The following is a 23070-nucleotide window of genomic DNA, read 5'->3' as shown; positions in this document are numbered from 1 at the left end:
TTGCACGGTGGGGGCGCCTCCCACCGGCAGCAACACTTTTGCGTACTATGAGGGGCCCTGTGCCAGTGACGTCGCCAATGAGTATTCCTCCCCCCACCTGATGAAGGAACCTGCACCTTCATCTGCACCTACCTCTTTGTCCCCGTGTAAGGTGGTATGGTATGCGGGAAGGGGGACCTGACTTTCAGCAGGGTCACAATCTTGCAGTGTAGCGTGCACGGGGAATGTTGCGTTATGGGTCAATGTACCAGCAGACTCATCTATCACTGGCTGGGCAATGGGCAGGATGAGGAGGAAACACAGATATAGGCCCAAAGAATAAAGTGGGCTAAATGCAGTTCAAAATTGGTAACAGGACTAACCAGGGGGCATTGTTTTGTTCAGTGGAGGACAACTGGAATGAGAGGCTGACACAGAGAGTAGGCCCAAATCTGTAAGTAGTCTAAATGCAGTTCAAAATTGGCAAGAGTAGTAAACAGGCGGCACAGCTTTGTTCACTGTAGGAGAACAGCAAGGAGCTGCAGACACAGATAGAAGGCCCCAACCCAACTAGTAGGCTCACTGCAGTTTTAAAATTCTGATAGGCTGAAAACCAGATAATTGTAGGTCATTTTTTGTAAAGAGGACAGCTGTATTGAGTGGCGCAGCCAGACACTACAAGTAGGCCTTAAACCACAAAGTTGGCTCGACGCTGGTTTAAAAAAGGTTACATGGGTACACGGTCTGCATTGTTGTGCTCAGTGGAGGACAATTGGAAGGAGGGACCGCAGAAAGACTTTGTAGGCGTAAAATTACAAAATAGGCTCTATGCAGCTTCGATTATGTGGCAACCTGGAGAACACCTTGGAGCGGCAGACCCGGTCTCTACAACCCAGACCCAACTTGTAGGCCTAATGCAGTGTTGTTTTCAACAACTACTAAACGAGAGCTTTAAGATTCAAGCAATGGAGAGGAAACCTGGAGAACACCTTGGAGCGGAAGACACCATCTCTACAACCCAGACCCAACTTGTAGGCCTAATGCAGTGTTGTTTTCAACAACTACTAAACGAGAGCTTTAAGATTGAAGCAATGGAGAGGCAACCTGGGGAACACCTTGGAGTGGAACACACCGTCTCTACACCACAGACCCAACTTGTAGGCCGAATGCAGTGTTGTTTTCAACAACTACTAAATGAGAGCCAGAAGATTGAAGCAAAGGAGAGGCAACCTGGGGAACACCTTGGAGTGGAACACACCGTCTCTACACCCCAGACCCAACTTGTAGGCCGAATGCAGTGTTGTTTTCAACAACTACTAAACAAGAGCTTTAAGATTGAAGCAATGGAGAGGCAACCTGGGGAACACCTTGGAGTGGAACAAACCGTATCTACACCCCATACCCAACTAGTAGGCCTAATGCAGTGTTGTTTTCAACAACGTTCTGCATTGTTGTGCTCAGTGGAGGACAATTGGAAGGAGGGACCGCAGAAAGACTTTGTAGGCGTAAAATTACAAAATAGGCTCTATGCAGCTTCGATTATGTGGCAACCTGGAGAACACCTTGGAGCGACAGACACCATCTCTACAACCCAGACCCAACTTGTAGGCCTAATGCAGTGTTGTTTTCAACAACTACTAAACGAGAGCTTTAAGATTCAAGCAATGGAGAGGAAACCTGGAGAACACCTTGGAGCGGAAGACACCATCTCTACAACCCAGACCCAACTTGTAGGCCTAATGCAGTGTTGTTTTCAACAACTACTAAACGAGAGCTTTAAGATTGAAGCAATGGAGAGGCAACCTGGGGAACACCTTGGAGTGGAACACACCGTCTCTACACCACAGACCCAACTTGTAGGCCGAATGCAGTGTTGTTTTCAACAACTACTAAACGAGAGCCAGAAGATTGAAGCAAAGGAGAGGCAACCTGGGGAACACCTTGGAGTGGAACACACCGTCTCTACACCCCAGACCCAACTTGTAGGCCGAATGCAGTGTTGTTTTCAACAACTACTAAACAAGAGCTTTAAGATTGAAGCAATGGAGAGGCAACCTGGGGAACACCTTGGAGTGGAACAAACCGTATCTACACCCCATACCCAACTAGTAGGCCTAATGCAGTGTTGTTTTCAACAACGTTCTGCATTGTTGTGCTCAGTGGAGGACAATTGGAAGGAGGGACTGCAGAAAGACTTTGTAGGCGTAAAATTACAAAATAGGCTCTATGCAGCTTCGATTATGTGGCAACCTGGAGAACACCTTGGAGCGACAGACACCATCTCTACAACCCAGACCCAACTTGTAGGCCTAATGCAGTGTTGTTTTCAACAACTACTAAACGAGAGCTAGAAGCTCGAAGCTATGGAGAAGAAACCTGGATAACACCTTGGAGCGGAAGACACCGTCTCTACAACCCAGACCCAACTTGTAGGCCTAATGCAGTTTTGTTTTCAACAACTACTAAACGAGAGCTTTAAGATTCAAGCAATGGCGAGGAAACCTGGAGAACACCTTGGAGCGGAATACACCGTCTCTACAACCCAGACCCAACTTGTAGGCCTAATGCAGTGTTGTTTTCAACAACTACTAAACGAGAGCTTTAAGATTCAAGCAATGGAGAGGAAACCTGGAGAACACCTTGGAGCGGAAGACACCGTCTCTACAACCCAGACCCAATGCAGTGTTGTTTTCAACAACTACTAAACAAGAGCTTTAAGATTGAAGCAATGGAGAGGCAACCTGGGCAACACCTTAGAGTGGAACACACCGACTCTACACCCCAGACCCAACTTGTAGGCTGAATGCAGTGTTGTTTTCAACAACTACTAAACAAGAGCTTTAAGATTGAAGCAATGGAGAGGCAACCTGGGGAACACCTTGGAGTGGAACAAACCGTATCTACACCCCATACCCAACTAGTAGGCCTAATGCAGTGTTGTATTCAACAACTACTAAACGAGAGCCAGAAGATCGAAGCAATGGAGACGAAACCTGGGGAACACCTTAGAGTGGAACACACCGTCTCTACACCCCTGACCCAACTTGTAGGCTGAATGCAGTGTTGTTTTCAACAACTACTTAAAAAGAGCCAGAAGATCGAAGCAATGGAGAGGCAACCTGGGGAACACCTTGGAGTGGAACACACCGTCTCTACACCCCAGACCTAACTTGTAGGCCGAATGCAGTGTTGTTTTCAACAACTACTAAACGAGAGCCAGAAGATTGAAGCAATGGAGAGGCAACCTGGGGAACATCTTGGAGTGGAACACACCGTCTCTACACCCCAGACTCAACTTGTAGGCCGAATGCAGTGTTGTTTTCAACAACTACTTAAGAAGAGCCAGAAGATCGAAGCAATGGAGAGGCAACCTGGGGAACACCTTGGAGTGGAACACACCGTCTCTACACCCCAGACCCAACTTGTAGGCTGAATGCAGTGTTGTTTTCAACAACTACTTAAGAAGAGCCAGAAGATCGAAGCAATGGAGAGGCAACCTGGGGAACACCTTGGAGTGGAACACACCGTCTCTACATCCCAGACCCAACTTGTAGGCTGAATGCAGTGTTGTTTTCAACAACTACTAAACAAGAGCTTTAAGATTGAAGCAATGGAGAGGCAACCTGGGGAACACCTTGGAGTGTAACACACCGTCTCGACACCCCATACCCAACTAGTAGGCCTAATGCAGTGTTGTTTTCAACAACTACTAAACGAGAGCCAGAAGATCGAAGCAATGGAGATGAAACCTGGGGAACACCTTAGAGTGGAACACACCGTCTCTACACCCCTGACCCATCTTGTAGGCCGAATGCAGTGTTGTTTTCAACAACTACTTAAGAAGAGCCAGAAGATCGAAGCAATGGAGAGGCAACCTGGGGATCACCTTGGAGTGGAACACACCGTCTCTACACCCCAGACCCAACTTGTAGGCCGAATGCAGTGTTGTTTTCAACAACTACTTAAGAAGAGCCAGAAGATCGAAGTAATGGAGACGAAACCTGGGGAACACCCTAGAGTGGAACACACCGTCTCTACACCCCTGAACCAACTTGTAGGCCGAATGCAGTGTTGTTTTCAACAACTACTTAAAAAGAGCCAGAAGATCGAAGCAATGGAGAGGCAACCTGGGGAACACCTTGGAATGGAACACACCGTCTCTACACCCCAGACACAAGTTGTAGGCCGAATGTAGTGTTGTTTTCAACAACTACTTAAGAAGAGCCAGAAGATCGAAGCAATGGAGAGGCAACCTGGGGAACACCTTGGAGTGGAACACACCGTCTCTACACCCCAGACCCAACTTGTAGGCCGAATGCAGTGTTGTTTTCAACAACTACTAAACAAGAGCTTTAAGATTGAAGCAATGGAGAGGCAACCTGGGGAACACCTTGGAGTGGAACACACCATCTCTACACCCCAGACCCAACTTTTAGGCCGAATGCAGTGTTGTTTTCAACAACTACTTAACGAGAGCCAGAAGATCGAAGCAATGGAGACGAAACCTGGGGAACACCTTAGAGTGGAACACACCGTCTATACACCCCTGACCCAACTTGTAGGCCGAAAGCAGTGTTGTTTTCAACAACTACTAAACGAGAGCTAGAAGCTCGAAGCTATGGAGAGGAAACCTGGAGAACACCTTGGAGCGGAAGACACCGTCTCTACACCCCATACCCAACTAGTAGGCTTAATGCAGTGTTGTTTTCAACAACTACTTAACGAGAGCCAGAAGATCGAAGCAATGGAGACGAAACCTGGGGAACACCTTAGAGTGGAACACACCGTCTCTACACCCCTGACCCAACTTGTAGGCCGAAAGCAGTGTTGTTTTCAACAACTACTAAACAAGAGCCAGAAGATTGAAGCAATGGAGATGCAACCTGGGGAACACCTTGGAGTGGAACACACCGTCTCTACACCCCAGAACCAACTTGCAGGCCGAATGCAGTGTTGTATTCAACAACTACTAAACAAGAGCTTTAAGATTGAAGCAATGGAGAGGCAACCTGGGGACACATTGGAGTGGAACACACCGTCTCTACACCACAGACCCAACTTGTAGGCCGAATGCAGTGTTGTTTTCAACAACTACTAAATGAGTGCCAGAAGATTGAAGCAATGGAGAGGCAACCTGGGGAACACCTTGGAGTGGAACACACCGTCTCTACACCCCAGACCCAACTTGTAGGCCGAATGCAGTGTTGTTTTCAACAAATGCTAAACAAGAGCTTTAAGATTGAAGCAATGGAGAGGCAACCTGGGGAACACCTTGGAGTGTAACACACCATATCTACACCCCATACCCAACTAGTAGGCCTAATGCAGTGTGGTTTTCAACAACTACTAAACGAGAGCCAGAAGATCGAAGCAAAGGAGATGAAACCTGGGGAAAACCTTAGAGTGGAACACACCATCTCTACACCCCTGACCCAACTTGTAGGCCGAATGCAGTGTTGTTTTCAACAACTACTTAAGAAGAGCCAGAAGATCGAAGCAATGGAGAGGCAACCTGGGGAACACCTTGGAGTGGAACACACCGTCTCTACACCCCAGACCCAACTTGTAGGCCGAATGCAGTGTTGTTTTCTACAACTACTAAACGAGAGCCAGAAGATTGAAGCAATGGAGAGGCAACCTGGGGAACACCTTGGAGTAACATAGTAACATAGTTAGTAAGGCCGAAAAAAGACATTTGTCCATCCAGTTCAGCCTATATTCCATCATAATAAATCCCCAGATCTACGTCCTTCTACAGAACCTAATTGTATGATACAATATTGTTCTGCTCCAGGAAGACATCCAGGCCTCTCTTGAATCCCTCGACTGAGTTCGCCATCACCACCTCCTCAGGCAAGCAATTCCAGATTCTCACTGCCCTAACAGTAAAGAATCCTCTTCTATGTTGGTGGAAAAACCTTCTCTCCTCCAGACGCAAAGAATAGTAACATAGCGCAAAGAATAGTAACATAGACCGTCTCTACACCCCAGACCCAACTTGTAGGCCGAATGCAGTGTTGTTTTCAACAACTACTTAAGAAGAGCCAGAAGATCGAAGCAATGGAGAGGCAACCTGGGGAACACCTTGGAGTGGAACACACCGTCTCTACACCCCAGACCCAACTTGTAGGCCGAATGCAGTGTTGTTTTCAACAACTACTTAAGAAGAGCCAGAAGATCGAAGCAATGGAGAGGCAACCTGGGGAACACCTTGGAGTGGAACACACCGTCTCTACACCCCAGACCCAATTTATAGGCCGAATGCAGTGTTGTTTTCAACAACTACTAAACAAGAGCTTTAAGATTGAAGCAATGGAGAGGCAACCTGGGGAACACCTTGGAGTGTAACACACCGTCTCTACACCCCATACCCAACTAGTAGGCCTAATGCAGTGTTGTTTTCAACAACTACTAAACGAGAGCCAGAAGATCGAAGCAAGGGAGATGAAACCTGGGGAACACCTTAGAGTGGAACACACCGTCTCTACACCCCTGACCCAACTTGTAGGCCGAATGCAGTGTTGTTTTCAACAACTACTTAAGAAGAGCCAGAAGATCGAAGCAATGGAGAGGCAACCTGGGGAACACCTTGGAGTGGAACACACCGTCTCTACACCCCAGACCCAACTTGTAGGCCGAATGCAGTGTTGTTTTCAACAACTACTAAACGAGAGCTAGAAGCTCGAAGCTATGGAGAGGAAACCTGGAGAACACCTTGGAGCGGAAGACACCGTCTCTGCACCCCATACCCAACTAGTAGGCCTAATGCAGTGTTGCTTTCAACAACTACTTAAAGAGAGCCAGAAGATCGAAGCAATGGAGACGAAACCTGGGGAACACCTTAGAGTGGAACACACCGTCTCTACACCCCTGACCCAACTTGTAGGCCGAATGCAGTGTTGTTTTCAGCAACTATTAAACAAGAGCTTTAAGATTGAAGCAATGGAGAGGCAACCTGGGGAACACCTTGGAGTGTAACACACCGTCTCTACACCCCAGACCCAACTTGTAGGCCAAATGCAGTGTTGTTTTCAACAACTACTAAACGAGAGCTTTAAGATTCAAGCAATGGAGAGGAAACCTGGAGAACAACTTGGAGCGGAAGACACCGTCTCTACAACCCAGACCCAACTTGTAGGCCTAATGCAGTGTTGTTTTCAACAACTACTAAACGAGAGCTTTAAGATTCAAGCAATGGAGAGGAAACCTGGAGAACACCTTGGAGCAGAAGACACCGTCTTTACAACCCAGACCCAACTTGTAGGCCTAACGCAGTGTTGTTTTCAACAACTACTAAGCGAGAGCTAGAAGCTCGAAGCTATGGAGAGGAAACCTGGGGAACACCTTGGAGTGGCAGACACCGTTAGTAGGCCCTACCGGAGTAGTAGTAGTAGCCCCAATGCAGTTTTCAAATTCCTATAGGCTGAAAACCACACTATTGACGCTCAGCGTTTTTAAAAGGAGGACAGCAATATTGAGTGGCGCAGACAGACACAGGTAGTAGGCCTTAAAGAAAACATTTGGCTCAATGCAGTTTAAAAAAGGTTACAGGGGTACACAGGCAGCATTGGTCTGTTCAGTGGAGGACAATTTCAATTATGGACCACAGACAGAGTTTGTATGCCTACTATTAAAAAAAGGATGCTCTATGCAATTTAAAATAGGTTCCAGGGGTACACGGGCAGCAGTAGACAGGTCACTGGAGGACTAGTGGAAGGAGGGACTGCAGACAGGCGTAGTAGGCCTAACATTACAAAATTTGGCTGTAGGTACTTTAAAATTGGTTCCAGGGGTACACGGGCAGCAGTAGACAGGTCACTGGAGGACTAGTGGAAGGAGGGATCGCAGACAGGCATAGAAGGCCTAACATAACAAAATTTGGCTGTAGGCACTTTAAAATTGGTTCCAGGGGTACACGGGCATCAGTGGTCAGGTCACTGGAGGACTAGTGGAAGGAGGGACCGCAGACAGGCCTAGTAGGCCTAACATAAAAAAATTTGGCTGTAGGCACTTTAAAATTGGTTCCAGGGGTACACGGGCAGCAGTGGTCTGGTCAGTGGAGGACTAGTGGAAGGAGGGACCGCAGACTGGCGTAGTAGACCTAACATAAAAAGATTTGGCTGTAAGCACTTTAAAACTGGTTCCAGGGGTACACGGGCAGCAGTGGACAGGTCACTGGAGGACTAGTGGAAGGAGGGACCTCAGACAGGCGTAGTAGGCCTAACATAACAAAATTTGGCTGTAGGCACCTTTAAATTGGTTCCAGGGGTACACGGGCAGCAGTAGACAGGACACTGGAGGACTAGTGGAAGGAGGGACCGCAGACAGGCGTATTAGGCCTAACATAACAAAATTTGGCTGTAGGCACTTTTAAATTGGTTCCAGGGGTACACGGGCAGCAGTGGTCTGGTCAGTGGAGGACTAGTGGAAGGAGGGACCGAAGACAGGCGTAGTAGGCCTAACATAACAAAATTTGGCTGTAGGCACTTTAAAATTGGTTCCAGGGGTACACGGGCAGCAGTGGACAGGTCACTGGAGGCTAGTGGAAGGAGGGACCGCAGACAGGCGTATTAGGCCTAACATAACAAAATTTGGCTGTAGGCACTTTAAAACTGGTTCCAGGGGTACACGGGCAGCAGTGGACAGGTCACTGGAGGACTAGTGGAAGGAGGGACCGCAGACAGGCGTAGTAGGCCTAACATAACAAAATTTGGCTGTAGGCACCTTTAAATTGGTTCCAGGGGTACACGGCAAGCAGTAGACAGGACACTGGAGGACTAGTGGAAGGAGGGACCGCAGACAGGCGTAGTAGGCCTAACATAACAAAATTTGGCTGTAGGCACTTTTAAATTGGTTTCAAGGGTACACGGGCAGCAGTGGTCTGGTCAGTGGAGGACTAGTGGAAGGAGGGACCGCAGACAGGCGTAGTAGGCCTAACATAACAAAATTTGACTGTAGGCACATTTAAATTGGTTCCAGGGGTACACGGGCAGCAGTGGTCTGGTCAGTGGAGGACTAGTGGAAGGAGGGACCGCAGACAGGCGTAGTAGGCCTAACATAACAAAATTTGGCTGTAGGCACTTTAAAATTGGTTCCAGGGGTAAACGGGCAGCAGTAGACAGGACACTGGAGGACTAGTGGAAGGAGGGACCGCAGACAGGCGTAGTAGGCCTAACATAACAAAATTTGGCTGTAGGCACTTTAAAATTGGTTCCAGGGGTACATGGGCAGCAGTGGACAAGTCACTGGAGGACTAGTGGAAGAAGGGACCGCAGACAGGCGTAGTAGGCCTAACATAACAAAATTTGGCTGTAGGCACTTTTAAATTGGTTCCAGGGGTACACGGGCAGCAGTGGACAGGTCACTGGAGGACTAGTGGAAGGAGGGACCGCAGACAGATGTAGTAGGCCTAACATAACAAAATTTGGCTGTAGGCACTTTTAAATTGGTTCCAGGGGTACATGGGCAGCAGTGGTCTGGTCAGTGGAGGACTAGTGGAAGGAGGGACCGCAGACAGGCATAGCAGGCCTAACATAGAAAAATTTGGCTGTAGGCACTTTAAAATTGGTTCCAGGGGTACACGGGCAGCAGTGGTCTGGTCAGTGGAGGACTAGTGGAAGGAGGGACCGCAGACAGGTGTAGTAGGCCTAACATAACAAAATTTGGCTGTAGGCACTTTAAAACTGGTTCCAGGGGTACACGGGCAGCAGTGGACAGGTCACTGGAGGACTAGTGGAAGGAGGGACCGCAGACAGGCGTAGTAGGCCTAACATAACAAAATTTGGCTGTAGGCACTTTTCAATTGGTTCCAGGGGTACACGGGCAGCAGTAGACAGGACACTGGAGGACTAGTGGAAGGAGGGACCGCAGACAGGCGTAGTAGGCCTAACATAACAAAATTTGGCTGTAGGCACTATTAAATTGGTTCCAGGGGTACACGGGCAGCAGTGGTCTGGTCAGTGGAGGACTAGTGGAAGGAGGGACCGCAGACAGGCGTAGTAGGCCTAACATAACAAAATTTGACTGTAGGCACTTTTAAATTGGTTCCTGGGGTACACGGGCAGCAGTGGTTTGGTCAGTGGAGGACTAGTGGAAGGAGGGACCGCAGACAGGCGTAGTAGGCCTAACATAACAAAATTTGGCTGTAGGCACTTTAAAATTGGTTCCAGGGGTACACGGGCAGCAGTAGACAGGACACTGGAGGACTAGTGGAAGGAGGGACCGCAGACAGGCATAGTAGGCCTAACATAACAACATTTGGCTGTAGGCACTTTAAAATTGGTTCCAGGGGTACACGGGCAGCAGTGGACAAGTCACTGGAGGACTAGTGGAAGGAGGGACTGCAGACAGGCGTAGTAGGCCTTACATAACAAAATTTGGCTGTAGGCACTTTTAAATTGGTTCCAGGGGTACACGGGCAGCAGTGGTCTGGTCAGTGGAGGACTAGTGGAAGGAGGGACCGCAGACAGGCGTAGTAGGCCTAACATAACAAAATTTGGCTGTAGGCACTTTAAAATTGGTTCCAGGGGTACACGGGCAGCAGTGGTCTGGTCAGTGGAGGACTAGTGGAAGGAGGGACCTCAGACAGGCGTAGTAGGCCTAACATAACAAAATTTGGCTGTAGGCACTTTTAAATTGGTTCCAGGGGTACACGGGCAGCAGTGGTCTGGTCAGTGGAGGACTAGTGGAAGGAGGGACCGCAGACAGGCGTAGTAGGCCTAACATAACAAAATTTGGCTGTAGGCACTTTAAAATTGGTTCCAGGGGTACACGGGCAGCAGTGGTCTGGTCAGGGGAGGACTAGTGGAAGGAGGGACCGCAGACAGGCGTAGTAGGCCTAACATAACAAAATTCGGCTGTAGGCACTTGCAATTCTCTTGCAGGGGTACACAGGCAGCATTGGTGTTGTCAGCGGAGGCCGATTGTAATGAGTTTCTGCCAGTTAGTACTCAAAAAAAATAAATAGATGTTAATGTCTCGCATTACAACAAAACCAAAACACAAAAGGGTGGAATACTTAGGTACAGGGGTGGGCTACTCTACTGAGTTTTAGACCTAGTAATTTGGCGCTAATTATTTACTGGTGTAAATATAGGACACTGCCCCTGACTATGTTAAGTACCATCATACATGTCAACACAATGGTATTGTCAGTGCCAGGCATTGAATGATGTCAGGGCATAGACTAAACATTGGAGGAACTGTGAGAGATAATTGTGCAAGTGGTAGAGCAATGTTTGAGCTGGGGGGGAACTCTCTTGTGGCCGGCGGTACAGGCCCAGGGCCCCTCATGTTACAACAGTGTGTCTGACGATGGGTGCGCACCACCACCGCCAGAGACACTTTATTGTACTATGAGGGACCCAGTGGCAGTGCCGTCGACCAAAAGTGGGCACACCCACCTCTTCAGACAAACGGCACTCTCACGGGTGCTTGCACCAAGTGGCGAGACCACGGCCCCGTGGGGGGAGTTTGGCCATTTAGGGAGGTGTAAACATGTCATATGCTGGACAATCAACTGCTGCAAATTACGCGATTGGAAAAGTCAGTCAGAGTAGTCCACAAGCAAGACTTTTTCGTAGGAAAGCTAGGTGTCAGCCGGGCAAGGTGGGGCAAAAGAATTCGAAATCCAGTTGTGGTTCATTTTAATGAAGGTTAGATCATCCACATTTTGGGTAGCCAGACAAGTCCTTTTTTCGGTTAATATTGAACCTGCAGCACTGAATACTCTTTCTGATAGGACACTAGCTGCCGGGCAAACAAACTCCTGCAATGCATATTCTGCCAATTTTGGCCAGGTGTCTAATTTGGATGCCCAGTAATCAAATGGGAATGACGGCTAAGGGAGAACATCGATAAGGGATGAAAAATAGTTAGTAACCATACTGGACAAATGTTGTCTCCTGTCACTTTGAATTGATGCTGAAGTACCTGTCCTGTCTGCGGTCATAGCAAAATCACTCCACAACCTGGTCAGAAAACCCCTCTGTCCAACGCCACTTCTGATTTCTGCACCTCTAACACCTCTGGTCTGCTGCCCCCTGCAGCTCGTGCAAGAACGATCACGGGCGCTGTGTGCTGGGAATGCCTGAAGCAAACGGTCAACAAGAGTTGATTGTTTGGTTGCTAATATTAGTTCCAAGTTCTCATGTGGCATAATATTTTGCAATTTGCCTTTATAGCGAGGATCAAGGAGGCAGGCCAACCAGTAATCGTCATCGTTCATCATTTTAGTAATGCGTGTGTCCCTTTTGAGGATACATAAGGCATAATCCGCCATGTGGGCCAAAGTTCCAGTTGTCAAATCTGCGGTTTTGCAGGGTTGAGGGGCTGTTTCAGGCAAATCTACGTCACTTGTGTCCCTCAAAAAACCAGAACCTGGCCTTGCCACGCCACCAATTTCCAGTGGCCCCGGAAAAGCTTCCTCATTAAAAAAATACTCATCCCCATCATCCTCCTTGTCCTCCTCCTGTTCGCCCGCTACCTCATCCTGTACACTGCCCTGACCAGACAATGGCTGACTGTCATCAAGGCTTTCCTCTTCCTCTGCTGCAGACGCCTGCTCCTTTATGTGCATCAAACTTTGCATCAGCAGACGCATTAGGGGGATGCTCATGCTTATTATGGCGTTGTCTGCACTAACCAGCCGTGTGCACTCCTCAAAATACTGAAGGACTTGACACATGTCTTTTATCTTCGACCACTGCACACCTGACAACTCCATGTCTGCCATCCTACTGCCTGACCGTGTATGTGTATCCTCCCACAAATACATAACAGCACGCCTCTGTTCGCACAGTCTCTGAAGCATGTGCAGTTTTGAGTTCCACCTTGTTGCAACGTCTATGATTAGGCGATGCTGGGGAAGGTTCAAAGACCGCTGATAGGTCTGCATACGGCTGGAGTGTACGGGCGAACGGCGGATATGCGAGCAAAGTCTGCGCACTTTGAGGAGCAGGTCGGATAACCCCGGATAACTTTTCAGGAAGCACTGCACCACCAGGTTTAAGGTGTGAGCCAGGCAAGGAATGTGTTTCAGTTGGGAAAGGGAGATGGCAGCCATGAAATTCCTTCCGTTATCACTCACTACCTTGCCTGCCTCAAGATCTACAGTGCCCAGCCACGACTGCGTTTCTTTCTGCAAGAACTCGGACAGAACTTCCGCGGTGTGTCTGTTGTCGCCCAAACACTTCATAGCCAATACAGCCTGCTGATGCTTGCCAGTAGCTGCCCCATAATGGGACAACTGGTGTGCAACAGTGGCAGCTGCGGATGGAGTGGTTGGGCGACTGCGGTCTGTGAATGAGCTCTCGCTTCTGCAGGAGGATGAGGAGGAGGAGGAGGGGGTGCGAACGGCTACAGCCAACTGTTTCCTAGACCATGGGCTAGGCAGAACTGTCCCAAAATTGCTGTCCCCTGTGGACCTTGCATCCACCACATTCACCCAGTGTGCCGTGATGGACACGTAACATCCCTGGCCATGCCTACTGGTCCATGCATCTGTTGTCAGGTGCATCATTGTACTCACAGATTGCCTGAGTGCATGGACGATGCGCTCTTTAACATGCTGGTGGAGGGCTGGGATGGCTTTTCTCGAAAAGAAGTGTCGACTGGGTAGCTCGTAGCGTGGTACAGCGTAGTCCATCAGGGCTTTGAAAGCTTCGCTTTCAACTAACCGGTAGGGCATCATCTCTAACGAGATTAGTCTAGCTATGTGGGCGTTCAAACCCTGTGTAAGCAGATGCGAGGCTAAGTACTTCCTTTTTCTAACCAGAGTCTCATGTAGGGTGAGCTGGACTGGAGAGCTGGAGATCGTGGAACTAGCGGGGGTGCCGGTGGACATGGCAGACTGAGAGACGGTTGGAGACGGTATTGTTGCCGCCGGTGCCCTAGATGCAGTGTTTCCTACTACGAAACTGGTGATTCCCTGACCCTGACTGCTTTAGCCTGGCAAAGAAACCTGCACAGATACTGCAGGTGGTGCGGAAAATGGTGGCCTTACAGTGGCGGAAGGGATGTAGCGTTGCTGACTAGCTTCATTGGCCGAGGGTGCTACAACCTTAAGGGACGTTTGGTAGTTAGTCCAGGCTTGCAAATGCATGGTGGTTAAATGTCTATGCATGCAACTTGTATTTAGACTTTTCAGATTCTGACCTCTGCTTAAGGTAGTTGAACATTTTTGACAGATGACTTTGCGCTGATCAATTGGATGTTGTTTAAAAAAATGCCAGACGGCACTCTTTCTAGCATCGGATCCCTTTTCAGGCATTGCAGACTGAGCTTTAACCGGATGGACATGCTGTCCTCCAACAGGTTTTGGCTTTGCCACGCGTTTTGGGCCAGATACGGGCCCGGCAGATGGAACCTGTTGCGGTGTTGATGCCTGCTGCGGCCCCTCCTCCTCCGCTTTAGAACTATTGCCGCCTGCACCCTGTTCCCCCAATGGCTGCCAATCGGGGTCAACAACTGGGTCATCTATAACCTCCTCTTCTAGCTCCTGTGCAACTTCGTCTGTGTCACCGTGTAAGTCGGTAGTATAGCGTTCGTGACGGGGCACCATAGTCTCATCAGGGTCTGATTCTGGATCAGTACCCTGTGAGTGCAATGTTGTGGTCTGAGTCAAAGGACCAGCATAGTAGTCTGGCTGTGGCTGTGCATCAGTGTACTCCATGTCAGATTCAACTTGTAATGGGCATGGCCTGTTAACTGTTTCACTTTCTAAGCCAGGGATGGTATGTGTAAAGAGCTCCATGGAGTAACCCATTGTGTCGCACTACCATCATTACCAGCTGGCAATGAACGCCCACGGCCACGACCTCTTCCACCAGACTTCCTCATTGTTTTAAAAACGTCACCAAACTAACGGTATTTGTTACTGTCAAACAACTTACAAGGTGAACTCTATCTTCTGTATGATTTAGATATCCCTTTATAGGTGGGTGAGACCGCAAGGAAAATCAGGCACGATGTTACACACTCTGTTTTCTGTGGCACCAATTGAGAGAGATGCCACACACGCAGGACTGTCACTCAAGCACAAAGGCCAATATTAATCTCCCACTGTTTGTTTTTTTCAGGGAGAATTTAGAAACCAAATTAAAAAGAAAAAAACACTAGGCTTTCTATGGCCCACTATTTAAGAGAGATGGCACACTCAGGACTGGCACACAAGCAGAAAGGCCAATATTAATCTCCCACTGTTTTTTTATATTTTTTCAGGGAGAAGTTAGAAACCAAATTTAAAAAAAAAAAAACATGGGGCTTTCTATGGCCCACTATTTAAGAGAGATGGCACACTCAGGACTGGCACACAAGCAGAAAGGCCAATATTAATCTCCCACTGTTTTTTTTATTCAGGGAGAATTTAGATACCAAATTTAAAAAAAAAACACTAGGCTTTCTATGGCCCACTATTTAAGAGAGATGGCACACTCAGGACTGGCACACAAGCAGAAAGGCCAATATTAATCTCCCAATGTTTTTTTTATTTTTTCAGGGAGAATTTAGAAACCAAATTTAAAAAAAAAAAAAACACGGGGCTTTCTATGGCCCACTATTTAAGAGAGATGGCACACTCAGGACTGGCACACAAGCAGAAAGGCCAATATTAATCTCCCACTGTTTTTTTTTATTTTTTCAGGGAGAATTTAGAAACCAAATTTAAGAAAAAAAAAAAACACGGGGCTTTCTATGGCCCACTATTTAAGAGAGATGGCACACTCAGGACTGGCACACAAGCAGAAAGGCCAATATTAATCTCCCACTGTTTTTTTTTTTCAGGGAGAATTTAGAAACCAAATTTAAAAAAAAACACTAGGCTTTCTATGGCCCACTATTTAAGAGAGATGGCACACTCAGGACTGGCACACAAGCAGAAAGGCCAATATTAATCTCCCACTGTTTTTTTTATTTTTTCAGGGAGAATTTAGAAACCAAATTTAAAAAAAAAAAAACACGGGGCTTTCTATGGCCCACTATTTAAGAGAGATGGCACACTCAGGACTGGCACACAAGCAGAAAGGCCAATATTAATCTCCCACTGTTTTTTTAATTTTTTCAGGGAGAAGTTAGAAACCAAATTTAAAAAAAAAAACGGGGCTTTCTATGGCCCACTATTTAAGAGAGATGGCACACTCAGGACTGGCACACAAGCAGAAAGGCCAATATTAATCTCCCACTGTTTTTTTTATTTTTTCAGGGAGAATTTAGAAACCAAATTTAAAAAAAAAACACTAGGCTTTCTATGGCCCACTATTTAAGAGAGATGGCACACTCAGGACTGGCACACAAGCACAAAGGCCAATATTAATCTCCCACTGTTTTTTTTTGGTCAGGGAGAATTTATAAACCAAATAAAAAAAAAAAAAAACACTAGGCTTTCTATGGCCCACTATTTGGGAGAGATGGCACACACAGGGATGGCACTCTAGCAGAAATGCCAATCTTAATCTCCCACAATTTATTTTTTTAGGGAGAATTTAAAAAAAAAAAAAAAAAGGGACTGTCCTACAATTACTATCTCCCTGTAGTAATCTCAGCCAGGTATGGCAGGCAGCAATAAGAAGGAGTGGACTGCTGCACAAATTAAATCAAAAGTGTGGACAAACAAAAAAGATAGCTGTGCAGAAAGGAAGGAACAACAGGATTTGTGCTTTGAAAAAAGCAGTTGGTTTACACAGCGGCTTACACACAGCAATGCAGCTATCAGGGAGCCTTCTAGGGCAGCCCAATGAGCTACAGCGCTGAGGAAAAAAAATGTAGCTTCCACTGTCCCTGCAAACAAAAGGTGGTGTTGGACAGTGGAAATCGCTACAGCACAAGCGGTTTGGTGGTTAATGGACCCTGCCTAACGCTATCCCTGCTTCTGACGAAGCGGCAGCAACCTCTCCCTATGCTCAGATCAGCAGCAGTAAGATGGCGGTCGGCGGGAACGCCTCTTTATAGCCCCTGTGACGCCGCAGACAGCAAGCCAATCACTGCAATGCCCTTCTCTAAGATGGTGGGGACAAGGACCTATGTCATCACGCTGCCCACACTCTGCGTCCACCTTCATTGGCTGAGAAATGGCGCTTTTAGCGTCATTGAAACGCAACTTTGGCGCGAAATCACGTACCGCATGGCCGACCCCACACAGAGGTCGCGTCGCGTTTCGTGAAACCCGACTGTGCCAAAAGTCGGCGACTTTTGAAAATGAACGATCCGTTTCGCTCAACCCTATAGACAACGATCCGACCTAAACTTGATCACTGCAGCGTCGCTGTTAGGTCGCTGTAGAGATGTCAAACACAGCAACTCCAGAACGCTGCAGGAGTGATCCAGTGACGTACTTATCGTTCTCGCTGGTTGTTTGCTCTGTGAAAACCATTGCAGGCATCGTTGCTTTTGCTGTCAAACATGACGAATCACGCCGACCTGACGACCATTTAAAGTTCCGGACTTTTAGCTCCGACCAGCGATGTCACAGCAGGATCCTGATCGCTGCTGCGTGTCAAACACAACGAGATCGCTATCCAGGACGCTGCAACGTCACGGATCGTTGTCATTCTCGTTGTAAAGTTGCTGAGTGTCATGGTACCTTTACTTAAATACTGCACAGCACCCCTTTTTCCAAAATAACATTTGAAGGAGAACATTATATTAGAGCTTTCTCCTCCAAGCAGAAAGTAGCCTTTTTATATGCAGAGTGTTTCAATTAAAGGAGGTTGATGGACTAGTCTAGGTCTAGCCAATGCTCCTCTATTATCTACCATATCAAGATTGGACAGCTGCGCAATCTGTGAAAATGGCTGCACAAACTAGCAAATGGTGCTTGACGAGTGAAACCATTGCCACAAAATCATGTCTCCTATAGAGATAGCGTAAGTGTTCATAAAAGGTTTGCAAATCTCAAATTTGGCACGAATGTAGCACATTTGGATTATTGTTTTTTTTTCACAAGCATTTTTACTCAAAGTAGGCAAAAGCCGGTCACAGTTTCGTAAAACACTGCATTTCCGCTATCGCTTTGTTATTACTTTGGCTAGGATGGTGCTGCTGTATGATGAGTGGGGGGGAGGGGGGACAAGTTTGATGAAGGGAGGAGATGTGTCTATTTCAGAGGAGGTTACTGCAGCGGCTCACGCTTTTTTTTCTTTCCTTAACTTTTTGTGGGTGCAGAAACCATCCACAATGTCATGACACAAGGTCTTCTGTGATTGGTTGCTGAAGTCACATCTCCTTGGCCATGTAAAAAGTGGAGATCTTATTTTGTTGGTGCCATTTGCTCAGTGTCACAGTGCAGAGAGGTCGCTCCTGTGCTAGTACTGGTTTTGAAGTGAACTTATCCTGTGTGAAATCGATCTTCCAGCATCAAAGTAGATTGTGTAAAAACTGTGCCTCAGTCTACAGGAGCCCCATTAGCTTCTCCAAATAGTTTGTGTTAACACAGTGTTTCAGCGTCAAATCAGAAAGCCAGATTTCCACTTAAAAATTGTTAGGCCTAATATAGTGGTGCAGCCACCAGGCGCAATTAGCTACTACAAATCGTTTGTGCTAAAGCTGTTGTTCAAGTGGCTAATCAGAAGGCCAAATATCCACTTAAAAATTGTTGGGGCAGCAAAGGTTGCCTAGAAGATTACCTAGCCTGGGTGTTTTTTGAGGCTGCAAAGGATTACCCACCACATGCTGTCAAATTTGAGAAAAAAGTCTGTAGAGGCAAAAATTCGATAATTTAACAACTACAGGTCCTTCTCAAAAAATTAGCATATAGTGTTAAATTTCATTATTTACCATAATGTAATGATTACAATTAAACTTTCATATATTATAGATTCATTATCCACCAACTGAAATTTGTCAGGTCTTTTATTGTTTTAATACTGATGATTTTGGCATACAACTCCTGATAACCCAAAAAACCTGTCTCAATAAATTAGCATATTTCACCCATCCAATCAAATAAAAGTGTTTTTTAATAACAAACAAAAAAACCAACAAATAATAATGTTCAGTTATGCACTCAATACTTGGTCGGGAATCCTTTGGCAGAAATGACTGCTTCAATGCGGCGTGGCATGGAGGCAATCAGCCTGTGACACTGCTGAGATGTTATGGAGGCCCAGGATGCTTCAATAGCGGCCTTAAGCTCATCCAGAGTGTTGGGTCTTGCGTCTCTCAACTTTCTCTTCACAATATCCCACAGATTCTCTATGGGGTTCAGGTCAGGAGAGTTGGCAGGCCAATTGAGCACAGTAATACCATGGTCAGTAAACCATTTACCAGTGGTTTTGGCACTGTGAGCAGGTGCCAGGTCGTGCTGAAAAATGAAATCTTCATCTCCATAAAGCATTTCAGCCGATGGAAGCATGAAGTGCTCCAAAATCTCCTGATAGCTAGCTGCATTGACCCTGCCCTTGATGAAACACAGTGGACCAACACCAGCAGCTGACATGGCACCCCACACCATCACTGACTGTGGGTACTTGACACTGGACTTCAGGCATTTTGGCATTTCCTTCTCCCCAGTCTTCCTCCAGACTCTGGCACCTTGATTTCCGAATGACATGCAAAATTTGCTTTCATCAGAAAAAAGTACTTGGGACCACTTAGCAACAGTCCAGTGCTGCTTCTCTGTAGCCCAGGTCAGGCGCCTCTGCCGCTGTTTATGGTTCAAAAGTGGCTTTACCTGGGGAATGCGGCACCTGTAGCCCATTTCCTGCACACGCCTGTGCACGGTGGCTCTGGATGTTTCCACACCAGACTCAGTCCACTGCTTCCTCAGGTTCCCCAAGGTCTGGAATCGGTCCTTCTCCACAATCTTCCTCAGGGTCCGGTCTCCTCTTCTCGTTGTACAGCGTTTTCTGCCACATTGTTTCCTTCCAACAGACTTACCATTGAGGTGCCTTGATACAGCACTCTGGAAACAGCCTATTTGTTGAGAAATTTCTTTCTGGGTCTTACCCTCTTGCTTGAGGGTGTCAATGATGGCCTTCTTGACATCTGTCAGGTCGCTAGTCTTACACATGATGGGGGTTTTGAGTAATGAACCAGGCAGGGAGTTTATAAAAGCCTCAGGTATCTTTTGCATGTGTTTAGAGTTAATTAGTTGATTCAGAAGATTAGGGTAATAGGTCGTTTAGAGAACCTTTTCTTGATATGCTAATTTATTGAGACAGGTTTTTTGGGTTATCAGGAGTTGTATGCCAAAATCATCAGTATTAAAACAATAAAAGACCTGACAAATTTCAGTTGGTGGATAATGAATCTATAATATATGAAAGTTTAATTGTAATCATTACATTATGGTAAATAATGAAATTTAACACTATATGCTAATTTTTTGAGAAGGACCTGTACATGCATGAACCGGCACATGCACGATCAACATGCCTTAGTGTGGGAATCTCACTGCACTAAAAAGCGGACTAGCGGGCCTCGCCAATCACCGTCCCATTCACACCATCTGTTTCTACTTCCTCTTCCAATACCATTTCAAGTGTTCACACACAGATCTCTGGCCGCAGAATCTACAGCTGTTTACTTACCATAGTCAGGGTGAGTGAGAGCCGGTCAGCTGTTATGGAAGTACACATAACTGCTGCTTTTGTGTCACCAAGTCCAACACACCTTTCTCAATCCACCATAACATCTCTGCCTGCACCTCACTTAGAGTCCAGGACTTTGTCCTGCTCTCCACAGCCAGCTCTCGGTCCACAGTTGTGGTGACATAAAAGAATGTTTCCATCTACACATGACAAAGCTAAGAGCTTGAAGTCCACAATCTCCAATCTGCTGGTCATGAAAATGATGCCTTTCTGCCTGGTAAATACAGACAGTTTTCAGTACTAGTACTAGTACTAGTTGCCCACTCACCATTACTTCTCAAAGAAAGATGTGTCTGCGCCACACCAGCATATCGCCAACAACATCACCCATTCCCTGAAAAAATTCTATCTGCCAGGATGCATTTCACAACAGACACCTGGATGAGCAAACATGGGCAGTGGCATTTCATGTTGCTGACTGGGAACTGGGTGACTCTGGTGGCTGTGGGGACAGATGGTCAAGAGGCTGCTCCACAAGTCTTTGAATCCCCAAGGCTTGAGGGAGAAACCTCTGTATCCAATGCTTCCTACACTTCTTCTGTCTGCTCCACCTCCTCTAGGGCCTCCACCTGTGCCTTTAACCCTTCCATTAATCAGACATGCGTTCCAACAGTGCAGATAGAATCTTCCCCACCTTTGTACTGTGCAGCCATGGCTCACAGCAATCAGGCAGTGTTTAACTTATGTGTTTATAATTGCAGTTACACAGCTCAAGAGTTGTGGACAGGTATCCAAGTCGAATTAGAGCAATGGCTGTTTAAAAAACCTGGAGCCATGGAAGGCCGTGTGAGATAACGGTGCAAACCTGGTGGCAGTCCTATGCAATGGCAATCTCACACATGTGACTTGCATGGCTCATGTCCTCAACTTGGTGGTCCAGCAATTTCTCTACCACTATCCAGACCTGGATGCGCTGCTGGAGAGAGCATGGTTGCTGTGTGCTCACTTCCAACTATTGCACCCCGCATCACTACAGATGTCTTTTAGCCTACTTGATAACCATTTGATTAGTAATGTTCTGACACAGTGGAATTACACTCTGCACATGTTGCAGCGGCTGTGGCAGCAGTGACAAGCCCTGGTGCAGTATCTACTTTTGACTAACCTGTCCCAATGCAGTCCAGATGTGGCTAAATCATGCTTGCAGAGTGGGCACAGGTGAAGGACCTTTGCACCCATTTGCACAGTTTTGAAATGGCTACTAAGATGGTTAGCGCTGATGATGCTATCAGCAGCATCACTATTCCGATCATCTACATGCTGGAGCACACTATGAATAGTCTGCGTGAGGAGTTGATGGTCCCAGAGGAAAAGTTGGAAGCAGAGGAGGATGTAGAAGGGAAAACAGTATCTAAAATTTCCGGACTATCATTGCACAGGTGGGTACCATTGGAGGGTGGCTTACAGCGATCAAGGGGGCTCATGGTATTAGATAGACTTTTAGTGAAGATGTCCGTGTTTGGCGGGAGGGGATGGAGGAAGAAACCTTGAGTGTTAAGCCAGCACAGCATGGATTTGGACCTCATGAAAGTGTCTGACACATGAGAGCCTTCTTGCTGCATTATCTTCAAAATGATGCCAGTATTCTTAGGTTTAGAGATAGCTTTGATTACTGGGTTGCCACTTAAATAAACAGCAGAAAGTAAATTTAGCTAGATGCTTCCCCCTTGAAAAGGGACGCGTGTATGCTGGAGTATCGAAATACACTTGTAGACAATCTTAAGAGTCGTTTTTCCCAACACAGCAGTGAGGCACACAGTATGCATCCTATTTGTAGACATCCAACCCTGGGAATGTCAAGGCTCATTGCTAGAAAATTAGCAGCAGCAGTGTAAGTGACATAAGCAATTTCTGTGAGTCGTTTAACACATTTTTTAGACTAGCTCCTGAACCAGCAGAACAGAGTCCAAGCCTATCAAGTAGTGATTAACTGGAGTGGATTGTGCAGGAGTTTCTGGAACTCAATATCAATGCTATCGGGGGGTTTGGACATTTTTACATTTTGGTCTTTCAAAATGGAAGAGTGGCCTGAGCTCACCTGTCATTCCTTGGAGGTTTTGTCATGCCTGGCAGCCAGTGTTCTCTCAGAACTTGTCTTCGATGCTGTTGGTGGTGTCCTGATTAGTGTTGAGCGATACCTTCCGATATCCAAAAGTATCGGTATCGGATTGGATCGGCCGATATTCAAAAAAATATCGGATATCGCTGATACCGATACCCGATTCCAATGCAAGTCAATGGGACCAAAATATCGGAATTAAAAGAAACCCTTTCTTTCCTTGTAGGTTAATTCTACATGAAGGAAAACAACTAAGAATAATGTAGGATGTATTGGGGGAGGTGGAGGAGACATGAAAGGCATAGAGGTTTAGCCCAATCAAATGGAATAGCAGGAATTAATGGGTTTTTTTAAGACATTCGGAGTTACAAAGCTATTGACTATGTTACGATTTGTTATATTTAGTCAGATATTTATGTTTCACTACTTCCATGCTGTTCACCTTCTTTT

The sequence above is a fragment of the Ranitomeya imitator genome, chromosome 3 (genome assembly GCF_032444005.1).
Source record: "Ranitomeya imitator isolate aRanImi1 chromosome 3, aRanImi1.pri, whole genome shotgun sequence".
Taxonomy (NCBI): Eukaryota; Metazoa; Chordata; class Amphibia; order Anura; family Dendrobatidae; genus Ranitomeya; species Ranitomeya imitator.
This window is presented reverse-complemented; position numbering follows the sequence as displayed.